Source organism: Lolium rigidum, chromosome 6 (assembly GCF_022539505.1).
Source record: "Lolium rigidum isolate FL_2022 chromosome 6, APGP_CSIRO_Lrig_0.1, whole genome shotgun sequence".
Lineage (NCBI taxonomy): Eukaryota > Viridiplantae > Streptophyta > Magnoliopsida > Poales > Poaceae > Lolium > Lolium rigidum.
In genome coordinates this window covers 102922208-102942057 of record NC_061513.1, presented here as the reverse complement: position 1 = coordinate 102942057, position 19850 = coordinate 102922208, and positions in this window count along the sequence as shown.

The window sequence follows — 19850 nt, the reverse complement described above, 5'->3', positions numbered from 1 at the left end:
AAGAGGTGCATTACTTGCAACAAGTCCAAGTCCAAGCCGAAGCCTCACGGTTTGTATACTCCGTTACCGGCACCTACTACACCTTGGGAGGATATTAGTATGGATTTTGTGTTGGGTTTGCCGCGTACTAAGAGAGGCCATGATTCTATATTTGTGGTAGTGGACAGATTTTCTAAAATGTCACACTTTATTGCTTGCCACAAAAGCGACGATGCGTCGCATATTGCTAACCTCGTTTTTCGGGGAGATTGTTCGACTACATGGAGTCCCGAAGACTATTGTTTCGATCGTGATGTGAAGTTCATGAGCTACTTCGGAAGACACTTTGGGGAAAGCCGGGGACAAAGCTACTGTTCAGCACTACTTGTCATCCCCAAACCGATGGTCAAACCGAAGTGGTGAATCGAACCTTGTCACAACTGTTGAGATCCATGATCAAGAAGAACCCGAAGGAGTGGGAAGAGTGTTTGCCGCATGTGGAGTTTGCTTACAACAGGGCGGTACACTCTACCACGGAGCCGTGTCCTTTTGAGGTGGTGTATGGTTTCAAACCCATTACTCCACTTGACTTGTTGCCTTTGCCCATACATGAGAGAGTTAATATGGAGGCATCCAAGAGGGCAGATTTTGTGCGTAAGATCCATGTGAAGACTAAAGAGTTGATCGAGAAGAAAGGCAAGAGCAATGCTGCAAGGATGAACAAGAAGCGCAAAGAGATGTTGTTCAAGCCTGGTGATATGGTCCGGGTACATTTTCGCAAGGATAGGTTCCCGAAGCCGCGGAAGTCTAAGTTGAAGCCTCGTGGTGCTGGTCCTTACAAAGTGCTTGCCAAGATCAATGATAATGCATACTCGATAGATCTTCCGAGTTGATGAGTTTGGTGTCGGTAATTCTTTCAATGTTGCCGATTTGCCACCATATGACGGAGAAGACCTTGGAGCGTCGGGGTCGACGCCTTTTGAAGGGGGGAGATGATGAGGACATCCCTACCTCACTACTACCTCCGTCATTAGCAAATGAAGATGAACCTGCTGTGAAGCTCAAGTCCAATGAAGTTCGGATTGGACCAATTACAAGAGCTCGTGCGAAGCTACTTAAACAACAGGTGAACTTGTTTCTAAATGATACTTTGATTGATGAGAACTTTATACTGCCTAAGTCCTATTACTTATGTATCATCATGTATCAAGAGGAGACAAGCATCGCACGAGGAGAGGAGCAGCTGGACATGAAGACGGACGTCAAGAGGGCCGTGAAGCCGGACATGGAGCCGGACATGAAGATATCTCATGGACGCGCGAGGGAGGAGCGGGAGGCATGCGCGAGAGGAGAAGAAGAAGTCCAGGCCGGTCCGGAACCCGGTCCGACCGGCCTCCGCACCGGGCAGCCCGGTCCCTGGCCCGGTCGACCGGTCGACAACCGGCCGTCAACCGGAGGAAATTTATCGTACCGGGCGAAACCGGAAACTTCGCAGTTTCCCGGTTTCCGACCGGTTGACCGGACCACAGACCGGCCCGCCCGGTCCACAGCCCGGTCGACCGGATCCCAGACCGGACCAGTCCGAGTCTGTCTCGACCAGATCTATTCTGGGTCGGTTTTACTTGTATTTTTCGACCGGAACTCGTCCCGGACGCCTATATAAGTGCCTTGGACGACCCCCTAGCTGCTTTAGACCACGTTTAAGATAAACCCTAGTTCATAGTTGTTTGCTAAGCAAAACTATTGTTCCCCAACTCTCCAATTCGTTGCGATCCGGAGTTTTATGCTACCGAAAGTTTGTGTGATCTCGTTGTTCCATTGGGGATTAGAAGATTGCAATCTACCGCTTCGTGGTCGGCGGCTACGTGCGCAAGTGTGTGGAGTTGCGAATATCTTGCGAGGTTGAGAGCCGTTGCGTTGGCATCAGGAATCAATCGAGAGACTTCGTCGGCGTCATACAAGTTATCCTCCTCATCATCATCGATTTCATCCGCTGCTACCATCACGTGTTCATCAACACCCGTCGCTTACTGAGAAGATCGGGCAACCCCTTATCACACCTCCCCCTTCATTAGGTTAGGAATGAACTTGAGAGAATTAGGCTCATGCCTCCACCATCCCTTTGGGATTAGGGAAACCCCCTCCTTAGATTTACCCAAATCTATTGTACAAGGCACTCCTTATATGATTAGTCTCTCACACTCGTGATTCAACCACCGGTCTCTCACTCGTGTGATTCTACCGATCGTATACCGATCTTCCTCTCGGGGATTCTACCGCGTGTCTCTCTCTTGAGAGATTCTATCGGGATAGTGGTTCGGGCTATCGGGAGTAAACCGAATTGTATCGGGTTGGTGTGTGTTTGCGTGTGTTCATCGTGTTCATCGCCGTGTTCTTCGTGTTCTTCCTCTCCCCCGCCTTTCCCTCGGTCAATTCGTGAGATCGGGCAACCCACGTGGCCTTAGGCCGCATCAGAAGTGCATGGTTAAAAAGGAACTTTGAGAGCCTATGTTTAGATGCAAGCATCTGTTCATATGCTCGGGGGCTACTCTTATCCGAAGTATTGTCTATACTTCTGATAAGATGATGAGGCGAAAGAAAAAATACAGAGTTGATCAAAGTAGCAAAAGTTGAGCTTACAACCAAGTGCAAACACTCGGCTGTAGCCTCGGGGGCTACTCCTATCGGGAGTGCTGGTCGTGCACCCGATGAAATATGAGGAAGAAGAAAGAAGAGAATAACAAGATAATATAGAATTGAAGACGAAGAATTTTCATCGGTCATTTTCGAGTTACACATAACTCATCATGTACTCCCATCGGGAGATCAAGATATTATTTCACGAGACAACTCGAATAAATTCACAATTCCAGCAGCCGACAAAGGCACTCGACAATATATCCTCATAGCGCGTCTGTCGCGGTAAACACTCTGAATGTCGTAACTCGGAAGAGATTATGAAGGTAAGTCCCCAGGATCTATCATGTGTGGCGTGGTATCGCACCCGAATGCGCTCTCGCACTTTATCTGTATCAGCAGATGTAAAGAAAAATCCTAACGGACGCATTAGGTACACGATAAAATACGAGTTGTGATTCGATTTACGATAATTCCTAAAGCGGCACGTGTTGAATTACGCCAATATCCGGGTTCGAGTCCGGAGGCTTGAGCTCGAAGTAGGTTTATGCGGGTTTGCCACGAGAGCAGTTAACTGGTATCTGATCTGTCAGATGAACCAACCCAATTTACCACTATCCCTGTACAAAATAGATATTGAGCAAAATATTCGTTAGAAGTTGAAGGTTTTATGAATATGCGACTCGATTTTACGATGGAGATATTACTCGATTTCGCGATTCAAGCAAAATCTCGGTGGCTACCGACATAGGCATGCCGAATAGTCTCGCCGAATAAAGTGCCCGAGGTTATCCGGAGGCCCACGACCTGAAGGATTGAAGGCCCGGAATCCCGGAATATAGAGTTGTATTAGGAATCGTGTAACAATACGGGAAAGGCCCGATAAACCTTCTCGCAATTTGTAACTTGTACGGCACGAAGTCCCTCGGCTCTGCCGCCTATATAAAGGAGAGCCGAGGAAAAAAAAGTATTGATTCATCGTAACTTTAGTCGAAATACCTTTGTCGGCTGAAACCTTCGAGATCTACTTGCCCTCTACTTCTTACGAAACCCAAGTCTACAATCTATAGGCATTGACAAGTTAATACCTTGTCAGTGTGCACCATTTTTTGACAGATGAATAGGTCATTTTGTGCATGTAGTACTTGATTTTTGGTGGAGAAGTGGGATCACACAAATCTAAAAGGAAGCTCACATGATCTTCTGTTAGATACATGTCGTTTCCAAACATACAATGCTTATCATACTCTGTGCAACCCCTGTGTTCATGTCCTGATCATGCAACATATAGAAATATGGTATCATTCAGAAGCAGATTATGAAATAGTTTAGAGACGTGATCATCTGCATCATATATACATGGGTTTATATTCTCTATATGGTATGACATATATACACACAGTTACCATATTCAATTACTAATGCAATTTCTTTAAAAAAATCTTGTACCATTCAAAATTTAGAGCACTAAGACATGGAATACGATTATACTACATACCTCTAAGCAGAAGCATTTCATTGGGCACTTCATCACTTTCATCGCTATATACCATTATTGCGTCAGCAATGCAGGTTGCCATCTCTTAAATAAATACATAGATTTTTTGAAGCAAGATGCACACATCAAAGTAGGAGTGCATATATATATGTCAGTGTAAGCACAAATAAATGTTTGGCACATCAGAAATAATATTATTATGTTAATTAGCACAAAATGCATCTTGCACTGGCGTCACCTAGTTCTCCTTTTATTCTGAAGAAATACAACGATCCCACAAACATTGTGGCTACTCTTCAACTAAACCACCCCATTGCTAGTACGATTTATAGTGTGTGAGGCTCCAGATCGAAGCACCATGCTAGGTTTTGGGGATTTAGTTCACATACCTGGACTCGTGGCGGCGAGCGGCGATGGCGGGGAGGAGCGTCGGGAGGAGCCGCAGAGAGTAGTGATGGAGAGGAGAGGCCACGAATCGGCGGCCGGCGGGCCGGGAGATGTCTGCGGCGACGAAATTTCGGACAGGGCAGCGGAGAATGAGGATAAGTGACACCGCCCCCCAATTTTTCCCCGAAAAATTTCAGATTCTTGAAGCCAACTATTCCTATTAGGCGGTTATAAATTCGAACCGTCTCCAAACACACATATTTCGAAGCTGCCGCCAGTTTTACGTCTCATACAGTCGAAATATTTAACCATCTCAACATTATTATTTCCACTTAAACTATGATTATTGGTGGGATACATTTTTTGTGGAAATTATATATGTTTGAACATAGAAACATGACTTAATTTTAGATTCTAACTAAATATATTCTTCGATCCGATCACATTACCAAGTGACTAAGTATGCACATTAAACAGACTTAATACATTTGATTAGGTCTAAGACCCCGTGTGTGGCCCGATCTCGCGGTTGACCCGAAATCCAAAGGGGAAAGAGAGGGAGAGCGCGGAGAACACGAAGAACACGAGGAACTCACGCACGCACGCCAACCCGATACAACCGATACTTACCCTCGTGGCTCGATGGACCACGCCAATAGAATCAACCCGGAAGAGACGCGAGGTAGAATTCCGAGCGGAGAGATTGGTGAGGGAGATGAATCTAGGAGTGGGAGAGAGAGTGGGTAGCACTAGAATCTCACACACCAAATCCAATCATCCAACAAGGGTTGCCTTGATACAAAGGGGATGAAACCCTAGGGAGACAAAGCTCAAATCCATGTCTAAGCCTAAATCTTTTCTAAAGGGGTAAAGGGGATGACCTAGGTGCTTATATAGAGGTACAAGGCGACTTGGGTCGAATAGGTACGCGGTTGGTCGACTCGGGCCGTTTCCGGTCGAGTCTGTCCCGTGAAATCCGGTCAACCGGGCGCCAACCGGGCCTGGGACCGGACGGCCTGGCGCCAGGGCCGGTCAACCGGGCGCCCGACCGGGAAGTTCGCAAAAGTTTCCCTGGTTGGCTCCGGTACGACGCCGATTGTGGATCCGGTCTGGGGCCCGGTCTGACCGGCCCTGGGACCGGCCTAGCCGGCCTGGGTCCCGGTTTGGCCGGCCTCTGGGCCGGTTGGGCCTCTTCCTCCCGCCTCTTCTTCCTCTTCCTTCTTCTCTTCTTTCCTTCTTCTTCTTCCCTCTTCCTTGTACCATGGGAGTTCCTTCTCTCTTGTTCCTTGTCGATGTCGGCACCTATAGACACAATGATGATAGGCATGAGGTAGCATACCATTCAAGTTGGTGTTGAGGTCGACCATAGAGAGGAAAGAGATCACCTTGACATATATGGCGGGGGTTTGTGTTGTTGGTCCACTTGGGGGACTCCTTGGCCATGGTGTAGCGTCGACGATAGGCGGGGCTACATCATCTCCCCCCCTTGGGGAAGAGTCGTCCTCGACTCTTGTTCCTCCTCACCGACGGTGTAGTCCATGACGCTTGTCCCATGTTGTGGTAGAGGGATAAAGTCGCGGTCGAAGAAGAGCTTGGGGAAAAACAACTTGCGAATGGAAAGCTTGTGGGGGGCAATTTGGTGATCGGCGAACAAGAGGCTCTCAATCAAATACGAAGCATCAAGTCGTTTCTCCAAGAGGCATTTGGCAAAAATGGGAACCAAAAGAGTGTCGATGTATCCAAAATGTGGTAGGGCAAAAATTTGTGCATGCAAGAGTTGTAAGGTGTCAAAAATGTGTGGTGTAGCATTGTCCCAAACAAGTGGAACAAACAAAAGGCAAGTAACGGCGGCAAAATTGTGGGCAAAATTGTTATGTGCAATGGCAAAGCGATGGAGACTTCTTGCTTGGGAAAGTGTGGTTGGCGTGAGCCGAGTATGTGTATCCTCAAGTGTCAAAGAATCCATTTCAATTGCCATAGATGACATGAGAAATCCAAAGAAGGGCAACTTTTTGTGTGACATGTGGCACAAGATGCATAAGGTGTCTCTCACATCTATGACATGGTCGTTGAGATTCTCGGAGTGTATGATGATAACATCAAGACATACAACAATCATTGTGCCAACAAGATGTGTCAAGACACGTTGCATAAGAGGCAAAAGAGGTGACGAGGAATTGGACCAAACCGGAAACTCGACAAGGCAAATCGGAAACACACGAGGGCGAAGGCTTGTGGGAACATACCCTTTGGTGTGATTCCCGCGGGTTAGGTCCTTGTTGGGGTAGCTCTCAATTGCGCGTTTCGTGAGCTCATGCTCCGTGGCGGTGGAAGTTGTCGTGCGGGTACCTATACACACAATAGAGAGAACAAAAAGCATGTGTGCATGGTAGAGGAACACATCATCCATCATGATGTTCCATGACTTGTGCACATCACCATTAGTGTCAATCAACATAGTATGGAATGCATGGCGATGGTGCAAATGGCAAGAAGGTGCATTCATGGCATGTGGTAACTCATGATCATCAAAAAGTGAGAAGGCTATGGGGGCCATCTCGTGGACAATGAAATAAGCATTCTTGCATACCAAGCATAAGAAAGAGCAATTGTTCGCAATCTTGGATGCAAGGATCATGGTAGAGTGTAAACATTTGGGGCGAAGCATGCGGAAGCTAATGTCATCCTTGTCATTATCATTGCAAGCAATACATGGGAAAGAGCAAGTGGTCGACATATTGCAAGCAATTGTAGAAAAATTGAAACTCTCATAGCATGGCATGGTCATGGTATCACAAGCATTCACTTCCACATGATCAACAATGTTATCAAGCAAAGTATCGCATGGGAAAATGAAAGTAGCACGTGACGTAGCAAATGTATCATCAAGATCATGCATGCACTCATAAGTCATCATGTCCACTAGTGGGATCATGGCATCATCAACACCTATGTTGTTACCTTTGTAGGCCGACTCATGTGAAGTAGGTGTTGTGGAAGTAGGAGGATCCATGTGGTCGACATGTTCATCTTGGAGCAAGCATGGTGAGATATCATCATCTTCATGCACCATGTACATCTTCTCCATGAGCGGGAACTCGTCCTCCGTGGAACCTAGTGCAACATAAGAAGACACAAAACGAGGGAGAGGTTAATGTGTTAGCAAATGCGATGTCCTCCATGGACCTATCATCTACCTCTCTCAACTCACTTTGTGTATCACTCATGTCCTCCAAATGGAAGCACTCAAACTCACATATGGGTGGAAGTCACTCAACTCACTATCACTCTCACTCAAGTGGGCTAAGTGGCTCTCATGCTCACATGGGATTGGTACCCACTCATTAATCAAGCATATAGGAGTAGGCTCGATTTTCTCATCTCCATGCACCTCCTTGGTTGAACGGAAAATCCCATGCTCAACCATCTCAACTCCATGCGCCTCCGTAGGTGAAGGGAGAATCCCATGCTCACCATGCTCAACTCCATGCGCCTCCGTAGGTGAAGGGAGAATCCCATGCTCACCATGCTCAACTCCCTCGCCTCCTAAGTCGTCCTCAAGTGGTGGCATCTTGGAGACTTGTGTATTGAGCTCGTCGAAGTAGAGCTTTTTGGCGCTTGGCGTTGTGCATTGCCATGCCATGTGACCCTTTGCCTTGCACACCTCACATAGGAGATTGGGACATTCCCGTGGAGGATGGCCTTGTTGCTTGCACTGGTAGCATCGGAGTCCATAGGCGTATGGCGAAGTAGGGGCCATTGTGGTGGTGGCACAAGAGGTAGAGGTCGCCGTATGAGGAAGGTCTTCATGTCGAGGCTTTCATCTTCTTGCCTCATCACCATGTCTTGAGTGGTGTCGTCGAAGATCATGTGTGGACGGATGTCGATGTAGACCATGAGGTGGTGGTGGTCGACGACGATCATGAGATGGTGTGAGTCGATGACGGTCCTTGCCATGCCTAGATGATGGCTCATGCGACTTGGCATGTTGCTTGTTGTGCCTTGTGGAGCTTGGAGAGGCGTGTCGATGGCGATCATGTTGGGGGCGCTCTTGATGCTCCATATGATGTCCTTGATGTCGATGATCTTGTGCATAAGCACTCTCATGATGGCGCCTTAGGGAGCTCGGAGACCAATGTCGAAGACGATCATGTTGGGGACGCTCTTGATGATCCATACGATGGTGCCATCGTGGAGGTCCTCGCTCTTCATATGTAGCTCCATTGGCCAAGTAGGGGTATGTGGGCGCCTCGGTGTTGTTCAAGGTGGAGTCAAGGTGAGGCTCCGCCATGGTGTCGATGTCGTAGTCGTGGCGTTGCTCCACCATGACGTCCATTCTTGATGAGCCATTATCGATGTAGAGCTCGTCGATGTCGTCCTCAAAGTGGTGCTCCACCATGTCGTCCATGTTGGCGATGCTCGCGGAGCCATAGTCTGTGTAGAGCTCCTCGATGTCGGTCATGTTGGCGATGCTCGCGGAGCCATAGTCGGTGTAGAGCTCCACATGTTCCTCCACATCCGCGGTGCTTGAAGAGGTATCCTGCTCGAAGTTCTCCGTGTACTTCTCCGTATCTTCTTCGTCGCTATACATGTTAGCAAGACAATATCTATATGGTGTATGTTAGTGGAAGAACACTACCTCGCAATCTTACCGTGGTATGACAAGATTGGGGTGATCCAACAAACCGAGAGTTAGAACAATTGTATCGGGCACTCACACAAAGACACACGCAAAAGCTAGCAAATATGGTGTTAGGTGAGTATGGTGGAAGGCCAAAAGATGAAATCCGAAATCAAGTTTATTGTCAAGAGTGGGTGAAGTCCAAAAAAAAACTCAAATGTCAAAGCGATGATCACTATAAACACGGAAAAGATATGGAACTCACACACGAGATGAACGGGGTTAGTGCGACCAAGGAATGAGCGGAAAAGTGTATGAAGCCCGAAAGCAAGGGTGCTCGGTGTCACACTAACACAAGAAGAGATCAAAGCTTGGTTGCAACTTGAGAGACAACAAGATTCACACGCGGCCTCTCTTCTCTTTTCTCTCTTTTTGCTTAAAAGCTTTTTCCTCTTTTTTTATTTGGTGGCACTTACACTCTTTTGTGTATTTGTATGTATGATGGCACTCGCACACTTTTGCTCTTTTTGTGTTTTAGCAGCCTTTTTCTTGCACTATGTTAGCGTTAGCCTCGCTTTTGCTATTTTGCCACTCGAGTTCTTGCTTATAATCTTGACTCCAAACTACACACACACACCTCACAATCGGGGCCACGTGCAATGTCTCACAACACTAGATAAGCAATGCTCGATAGGATAGATCGCAAAAGAAGAGGGGTTACAAGGGAATGCAAGTTATACCTAAGATGTTAGGCGGTGATGAACACACAACTTGCGATGATGGCGGTGGTATCAAGAGTACGGTTGCAAGCTCGGGGTGCCTCGGATGTCGTCGCTTGCGTCGGAGCTGCGGGTTAGTGTCACAAACAAAGCACTCAAACTGGAACAAGCAAACACAAGTTAGCGGAAGAAATGGGTCAAAGTAGCTCGGCGGTGGTATGCCGGTGGTGGGTGGTGTCGATGCTCTTGCGGATGCGGTGGTGGTGGTGGGGCCGCGGCGGTGTTTACCCGTGGGGCGGAGGGGTGGCGGTGCTTGCCGGCGGTGGGTAGGAGTGGTGGTGGTCGGCGGTGGTGGTGGTGTGGTGGCGCCCGGTCTGGGGGCCGGTCAGGCCGGGCCTGGGGCCGGCTGACCCGGTCAGGCGGCCGGTCGGCCGGGTGCTGGGCCGGCCAGTCTGGTCTGTGGTCCGGTCAACCGGATTTCTCAACCGGCTGCACGTGTTCTTGAGCCAAATCGTCCAAATCGACCCAAATCGAAGGAAAACGATGGAATTGGGGGCTAGAAAACGGGGGAAATAGTAGATCAAGCACCTCAACACCGAATCCATGGACCAAAACCACTCAAAATGCAACCAAATCGCAGATCCATCCAAAGGCAATTTTAGGGCTATTTTTGGGGATTTTTGGGGAAAAAATTTCAGAGATGAAATTGGATGGGTGGGGGGTCAAATCCGCGGAAACCAAAGGCTGTTGATACCATATGATGAGGTCTAAGACCCCGTGTGTGGCCCGATCTCGCGGTTGACCCGAAATCCGAAGGGGAAAGAGAGGGAGAGCGCGGAGAACACGAAGAACACGAAGAACACGAGGAACTCACGCACGAACGCCAACCCGATACAACCGATACTTACCCTCGTGGCTCGATGGACCACGCCAATAGAATCAACCCGAAAGAGACGCGAGGTAGAATTCCGAGCGGAGAGATTGGTGAGGGAGATGAATCTAGGAGTGGGAGAGAGAGTGGGTAGCACTAGAATCTCACACACCAAATCCAATTATCCAACAAGGGTTGCCTTGATACAAAGGGGATGAAACCCTAGGGAGACAAAGCTCAAATCCATGTCTAAGCCTAAATCTTGTCTAAAGGGGTAAAGGGGATGACCTAGGTGCTTATATAGAGGTACAAGGCGACTTGGGTCGAATAGGTACGCGGTTGGTCGACTCGGGCCGTTTCCGGTCGAGTCTGTCCCGTGAAATCCGGTCAACCGGGCGCCAACCGGGCCTGGGACCGGACGGCCTGGCACCAGGGTCGGTCAACCGGGCGCCCGACTTGGAAGTTCGCAAAAGTTTCCCTGGTTGGCTCCGGTACGACGCCGGTTGTGGATCCGGTCTGGGGCCCGGTCTGACCGGCCCTGGGACCGGCCTGGCCGGCCTGGGGCCCGGTTTGGCCGGCCTCTCGGCCGGCTGGGCCTCTTCCTCCCGCCTTTTCTTCCTCTTCCTTCTTCTCTTCTTTCCTTCTTCTTCTTCCCTCTTCCTTGTACCATGGGAGTTCCTTCTCTCTTGGTCCTTGTCGATGTCGGCACCTATAGACACAATGATGATGGGCATGAGGTAGCATACCATTCAAGTTGGTGTTGAGGTCGACCATAGAGAGGAAAGAGTTCACCTTGACATATATGGCGGGGGTTTGTGTTTTTGGTCCACTTGGGGGACTCCTTGGCCATGGTGTAGCGTCGACGATAGGTGGGGCTACATCAACATTGTTCATTAAGTAGCTGACAACAAAGTATAGGATACCAAGTCCCTCCCTACTAGATCCTCCGAGTATCAATACTCCTCCTAGTAGAAGTACGAGTCATAGCCCGAATCCAAATCATTGATGTTGTCGGCGGTGAAGATAATCTCCACCCTCCGAGTCGGAGTCGTGTGCATGGGCCTCCTAGTGATGAGAATGGCTTGTCCAATCTCTAGATGCTCACTATGGATGAAGTGTTGCCACCGTCACCGGTGAAGGAGATGCGCTGATCCCAATCCGTCTTGTAATGGACGATAGTAGAAGGGCGAGCACGTGCTCCAGCGCGTAGTTCAGCAAAGCCATGTGGAGGGATATTAAGATGACAAACCATGTTCTTAGGTAATTTCTACAATGCATAAGTGAGATAATTCATTTGATGTTACACGGCCATTATCATAAAATATATAGCTAGGATCAGTTGAAAAATATATATACGTACCATCGGATGCCTCTTAACATTCTTCCTCGTTAAACAGGTGAAAAAATGGCACCCCGGTGAAGGAATTCCTTGTAGGCATGATTTGTTGGAGGTGTTCTTTCTCAGCATCGGTAAGTTTGCATCTCCGGGAGATAAGTGGAGATAAAGGCGGTTTTCCTCCTCTTCGTCCTCTTCTTCTTCACCACCAGTTGTTGTTCGGATAGATGACACCGATCATCGTGACTTTGTCTTCCATCAACCGAAATAAAATGAACTCACTATCATCTCTCGGTTACATGGTGATGGGCAATGAATTGACGCCACCCTTCACCTCCCAATAGAGTCCTAGTTGGCTCTTTTTGCACTTCAATCTTGTAGTGCCGGCCACATGTCCCCCGGAATTGCACACTATCTCCTGTGAGGTCCCTTACATTGCATAGGACAACCTATGCACCAAAAACAGAAAATATATTATTACATTTATGCTAATTGTCATGCAATGCAAAGTATGGAAGCTAGGTACAACATTTGTGTAACTAGTAAATTATAGTACCACTGAATTTATGAAAGAACCCGGTAGGAGATGAACACCGAAAATTTTCCCCGTTTAGAGCCGTCTTGCTTTGTAGTGGGTCATGCAAACTTGGCACGGTGCCATATCCTATAGAAGAAGTAACAACGTTTTTTCCATGAGGGTTAGACCTCATTCTTAGTTAATTTCCACCAAAATTACACTATGAACATGCTACAAGATAAGTTCCGCAGGGAATCCAATAAATGAAAAGAGGTCTACCAAAGGAGGCCGAGGGAGTTCGAGTGGTGGGGTAGCACTCACCGGCGCGGGAGGCAGCGGCAGCGATGCAGGGCGGGGTCGATGCGGACCGGGCGCGGCGGTCGGACCAGCGGTGGGTCGAACGGCCAGCTGCAGAGTCGTCGATGCGGATGAGGCGCGGCTGTTGGACGGCGAGCATCGGCGGGGGTTTTTTGACTGCCGGCTCGGGAGAAAATTTATTCGGAAACTCCGAAATAGAAAGGACTCTAGAATTTGCAAATTTTTCAAATAAAAAAGTTAAATGAAGTGCATATATGATTAGTAGTGAAGAATGAAGCTATACACCACAAAAAAAAATACAAAAGGTACACCACATGGGACAAACTTTGGATTTCCCCCGATATGTATGATCTTCCAGCGTCGACACACCTTTTTGTAAGAAAATTATTGCAAGTGTTTGGGAACTGACTAATATTTTCCCACACCATATAAGTATTCTAAAATGAACAGGCAAGATTCATAATTATCTGACAAATTTTAGATATTATAAGAATTAAAATCACTTTAGCTTGTGTAGATCCAAACTTCATTCAAGAAAATTATTCAAAATTCTAATGTGAACTTATGATATTAGATACTGGTTTTATATAAGTACTTAGTATAAATATTCCATCCATAAAAATACTTATTTCATGAAGTCTTAGTATAAATTTTGAATTAATTCCACTAAATAGCCAAATATTCATTTAATTGAATAAATAAGAAATAAACAATATAAAATCTGAAAAAATCGATTAGCAACATTAAGTGGTATTTTAATATAGGGCTTTCTATTTTCGTGCCCTCGGGTCCTTAGTTGTGCTCAGCTTTCCCCAGCTCCTTAGTTTTTCCTCAGTTTTTCCCAAGACCTTGTCTGAAACCCGCAGAAGGAGCTCGGACGGAAGGAATCCGTTAAGTTGGCCGTTCCGTGCTGACGAGTGGGGTCGTGTCATTTGTGGGGCCGCGTCGTGTGGGGCTGGTAGGAAGGAACCACGTGGGACAGACGAGACCATGTTTGTGTGGCCGTAGCGTGTGGGGCCGTAGCGTGTGGAGTCGTACCGTGTGGAGCCGTGTGGGTCCGGGACGTGGGCACGAGTGGTTTCTGTCTCTTTCGCCCGGATTAGCAGCTTTCAATGTACCTTTTTCCTCTCTCTCGCTCGATATCATTCATATTTGATAGCCCAAATTGGTAGCAAATCTAGAGCAGCTTCTCCTTCTGTTTTTTAACGCCATTCATTTCTTTATGCCTTCGTTTTTACCCAATCAGGTAGGAAATCTAGGGCATAAATCCAGAAAAAATATAGGATAAGCTGATGAGGACATCCCTACTACACCACTACCTCCGTCATTGATAAATGAAGATGAACTCGTCGTGAAGCTCAAGTCCAATGAAGTTCGGATTGGACCAATTACAAGGGCTCGTGCGAAGCTACTTAAACAACAAGTGAACTTGTTTCTAAACGATACTTTGATTGATGAGAACTTTATACTGCCTAAGTCCTATTACTTATGTATCATCAGGTATCAACAGGAGACGAGCATCGCACGAGGAGAGGAGCAGCTGGACATGAAGACGGACGTCAAGATGGACGTGAAGCTGGACATGGAGCTAGACATGAAGATATCTCATGGACGCGCGAGGGAGGAGCGGGAGGCATGCGCGAGAGGAGAAGTCGACGTCCGGGCCGGTCCGACGTCCGGTTAGACCGGCCTCCAGACCGGCCAGCCCGGTCCCTGGCCCGGTTGACCGGGCGACAACCGGACAGGATGCATCGTACCGGGGCCAAACCGGATTTTTGCGAACTTCCCGGTTTGCCGCCCGGTTGACCGGATGCCACACCGGCCTGCCCGGTCCCTGGCCCGGTTGACCGGATTCCAGACCGGATTTATCCGAGTCTGTCTCGACCAGATCTATTCTGGGTCGGTTTTACTTGTATCTTTCAACCAGAACTAGTCCCGGACGCCTATATAAGTGCCTTGGACGACCCCCTAGCTGCTTTAGACCAAGTTTAAGATAAACCCTAGTTCATAGTTGTTTGCTAAGCAAAACTATTGTTCCCCAACTCTCCAATTCGTTGCGATCTGGAGTTTTATGCTACTGAAAGTTTGTGTGATCTGCTGTTCCATTGGGGATTAGAAGATTGCAATCTACCGTTTCGTGGTCGGCGGCTACGTGCGCAAGTGTGTGGAGTTGCGAATATCTTGCAGGGTTGAGAGCTGTTGCATTGGCATCAGGAATCAATCGAGAGACTTCGTCGGCGTCATACAAGTTATCCTCCTCATCATCATCGATTTCATCCGCCGCTACCTTCGCGTGTTCATCACCACCCGTCGCTATCGAGAAGATCGGGCAACCCCTTATCATAAGCTGCATACAGCAGCCAACATAGCATAGATATATTCACAACGGATCCAACAAGTAGTACCGATAGAACCCTACAACATAAGCTACATTTTACATGAATTTAAGCTGCTCTACGTATAGAGCAATCACATACGAAGAGTGCAAGTAGGCATGTTCAACGCCTCCGGGTTGCGCGTGTGACTCGCCCTGGAGGTTGCGCGGTGAATCCCAACTCGCTTTGTGTTTGGCCATGAACGCATGCACGTTCACCGTCGTTCCAACTCTAGCGCCGCATCCGCCAATGGATTCAGCATGGTTCACCGAGCGGCTTGAAGTCGGTGGCGCGGAGCTTCTCGTTGCGTAAGGGGCACTTGTAAATTCCTCGAGCAAAGGGGCCATCGTAATGGCCGGACCGCAGCCTCCCGAGGACGTGACGAGTCTTGGTGTGGAAGGACTCGTCGTCGCTCGCCGACGTCGCTCGCTCCGCACCCGTCACGTAGCACCAAAGATCGTGCAAAAAACACGGAGTCAATTGCAACGAGGATGGAACAGAGAGTGAACAAAGATCATGCATGATAATATGGGCTCGAAAAAAAGAGGTAGCCTCAGTTACATTGGACACACTTATATCCAGAATTTGAGTCAGTAAACCAAAGATCATGCACAACAAATTTGTACACACCAATTGTTTACCGACCAAACCCTCGAATCAATTTGTGCCCAAATATTCATCATCATCGGCACAAATCTTAAACAAAAGCAAATCACAAGCACTAATAACGCAAGATCTAACACAAAAGGATTGAACTAGGAACACACGCACCCTAGTAACGCAAGATCTAACACAAATGGATTGAACTAGGAACAGACGAACCCTAATAACGCTAGGTCTAACACAAAAGGATTGAAATGGGATAAGAACAAGGGAGCAAAGGGTTACCTCCGGCTCGTCGTCGACGATGCTGGTGTCGTAGGGGTTCTCCGGCGCGACGTACGGCACCGGTTCGTACGGGTCCCAAGCGACGGGGCCCGGACGGTGGCGGCGGCCGATGCGCCGGCGGATGATGCGCCGGCCGCTACGTTGGAAGCAGCGAAAGGGGCCTCGGACGGGGGACCGGCCGATGCGCCGGCGGCTGATGCGCCGGCTGCTACGTTGGAAGCAGCGACAGGGGCCTGGACGGGGGCAGCGGCCGATGCGCCGGCGGCCGATGCGCCGGCAATGGGCATCTCATTCTTGTCCATCGCCGGCGGTTTTCTTCGGGGTTTTTTCTTCGGTTGTGGAGAAGATGATGGGACAGGAGAGGCGGTTGCAGTGAGAACATGCGTCGAGGGAGAGAAAGAGGGGCTCTATAAAGATGAAGGTGGCGTGTACCGCAACACGCGTCCGCTATGCACGGCTGCAGCATGCATCGCGACACGAGTCTAATACTCGGGACGTTTGGTGTACTCGCTTATAACCTCGGGCCTTATACGTAAATTTTATCTATACTCGCTTTTCCCCTCGAGTACTTAGACCGGCAAGTGCAATATACTCGCGTTTACCCTCAAGTAGCCGGTCACCGCAGTGTCAACAAATGAGATTAACATATCTAATTGAGTTATTTCATGCGCAAAAAAATCCAAAAAAATAAAAACATAGTGGCACCTACTCATGGAGTCTTCCTACGCAAACTGCCACCTAGAAAACCTTAACAAACATATATAAATCAAGTTTCACCCCAAATTTCCACTTCTCAGAATCACTAGTGTAGCTATGAAGATGCATGGTTTTCCACTCAAACCCCTTTGCAAAACATCTTCCCCAAAAACATAGTTTGTCTAAATGATGCCATAATTGTCACACTCATGTATATTTGAATTGCAAATAATTTGATGTAGCCCAATATGAATTATATTGTACAAAACACGCATTTTTCATTTTGTAATTCTTTTTGTTTGAATCCCTTAGTCTATTTACTATTTATGTGCCCTTGGATTGTTAGTACTACTCAGCTTTGCCCTCAAGTTCGTCACAAATTCTCTCGAAGCCCAAACTTATCCCGATTGGTTGAGCCGTTGTCACACGGATCGACTCCACGAACCGTTGATCAATCGATCTAACGGGCAGTATACCCCTCCCCGTCTCTTCGTGGCCACACCTCTCTCTCTCTCTTCGTGGCCACCCCTCTCTCTCTCTCTCTGTCGGTGGATGCATTATTGTCACCCCTCTAACAATTATCAACTATCTTTCGCTTTCCTTTTCTTTTAGGGGATATAGTTTGGGATATAGTTTCGGTAATTTGAAACGGCCCAAAAGTGGTATAATTTTGGTACAAACATGAGGCATACATATTTGCGGATTTCGGTGAATGCATTATTTTCACCCCTCTAACAATTATCAACTATCTTTCGCTTTCCTTTTCTTTTAGGGGATATAGTTTTGGCATATAGTTTTGGTAATTTGAAACGGCCCAAAAGTGGTATAATTTTGGTATAAACATGAGGCATACATATTTGCGGATTTCGGTGAATGCATTATTGTCACCCCTCTAACAATTATCAACTATCTTTCGCTTTCCTTTTCTTTTAGGGGATATAGTTTTGGTAATTTGAAACGGCCTAAAAGTGGTATAATTTTGGTATAAACATGAGGCATGCATATTTGCGGATTTCGGTGAATGCATTATTGTCACCCCTCTAACAATTATCAACTATCTTTCGCTTTCCTTTTCTTTTAGGGGATATAGTTTTGGCATATAGTTTTGGTAATTTGAAACGGCCCAAAAGTGGTATAATTTTGGTATAAACATGAGGCATGCATATTTGCGGATTTCAGTGAATGCATTATTGTCACCCCTCTAACAATTATGAACTATCTTTCGCTTTCCTTTTCTTTTAGGGGATATAGTTTGGCATATTTGGGGGATTTCGGTGAATAAATTATTGGGTGTAATATCCCAGGTTTAGAGGCAATAAAAGGAGAGAACACCAAAGTGTGCATTGCATTCATGCATAGAAAATCCGGGGAATTTTCGCGCTTCAAATAAAACTTACCACAGTAACTGAAGTTTCACTTGACTTGCTGGAATTGAAGTAGATCATCAAGTCAAGCGCTATAAACTTCACTGTGATCTTTGCTAAAACATTGTTTTGGGTAGAGATGATTTGATCTATGGGCTAGATCAAATAGAATTAGTTTTACAACAAACAACACCTTAAGTAAGGATCAACTACAAGATCTTATAAAGGATCTCAACATGCCATTCCTTACAACAACACATGAATAATTATTCAACCATAAATCAAAGAACACAATTAATTAAGAAACTATTCTTTACTTATCTTAGCCATGTCTTCTACTAAATAAATGTTCCTACCATAGGTCACATGGTATAGCTTTTCCATTACAATACTTGAATCCATGTCAAGAGAATTCATATTCATTCTTCATTAACCCTTGACCATTCCAACCTTGCTTCCCAACTCATATCTTTAAACCTTAGAGAAAGGAGAGAATCATCAATATGCTTATATCATCCATTAAATAGAACCTAGCTAAATATTTAAACCTTGTCCAAGGGAGGAAATTGTTGATACTAACCAATGTTATAATAAGTATAAGTAAAGTATTAAACCCTATTTGACCTAGCTAAAACTTTATAGTAAGTAAGAACCTATTCTTCTAGTAATTATAGAGAGGCAAGTATTGTGATCATTACACCTTGGTAATGATCATAAACTCTAGAGAACCTTACCTATTCGAAGAGCTCAACCTAAAGAGGTATACTCAAGTATATGGACTTATACTTAATCTTGGAGAGAGAACCATGACTTACTAAGGAATTATTATGAGGCCAATACTTTGATCATTACAAATTGGGTGATGATCATAAACCCTAAGAAATCTAAGTGAGTGTGTTGAGAGAAGTATTAAAGAAGAGAGACTAGTGAGGAATAAGTGGATCATGTCTAATGCATGATCTTGCTTTATAAATTGAGATGATAAGTTAAACCTACATATGTGATTCATAGATCTCATTCTTCTCATAAAATGATAAATATGTCAATAGTAGTTAATCCGGACCAATACTCATGCCTGGTATAGAGTAGTAATGATATTGTATTTAAACCTTGCATTTTAATCCAAGTCCCATTGGGGATCATAAGTGAACCCCGGCTATGCCTCATGCCTATTTTATACTTTAATTAGTAAAGCATCACCAAAACCCTAAACCATTCCACATGGAATCCATACATGAACCCTAATTTGTGTATCATGGATCACCAAGTGTAAACCAAGCCATATATACCTAAAGACTAAATGCCATTTGGTGAGTAGAGTTAAACAAATAACCAATTCTACTTTGACTTCCAATTACCTTGCTTAGTTGCCCAAATGGAATATTGTATCATAATTGAACCATCACCTTAGTAAGTAAATTAACTAATGATGAGCTTAAGAATTTCTATGAGTAACTCAAGCTAGAATTTGCTAAGATAAGTTTACTAATTATAGAGTTTAACCAACCATTTTACTTAAACCTTAGAAATAACTATTCACATAAAATCATAACACAATTCCAACCTCATTACCAATTATCTTAAACCTAGACATAACTATAATATGTGAACAATCCATATTGTTAAGTACTAGCAAAACTTAAT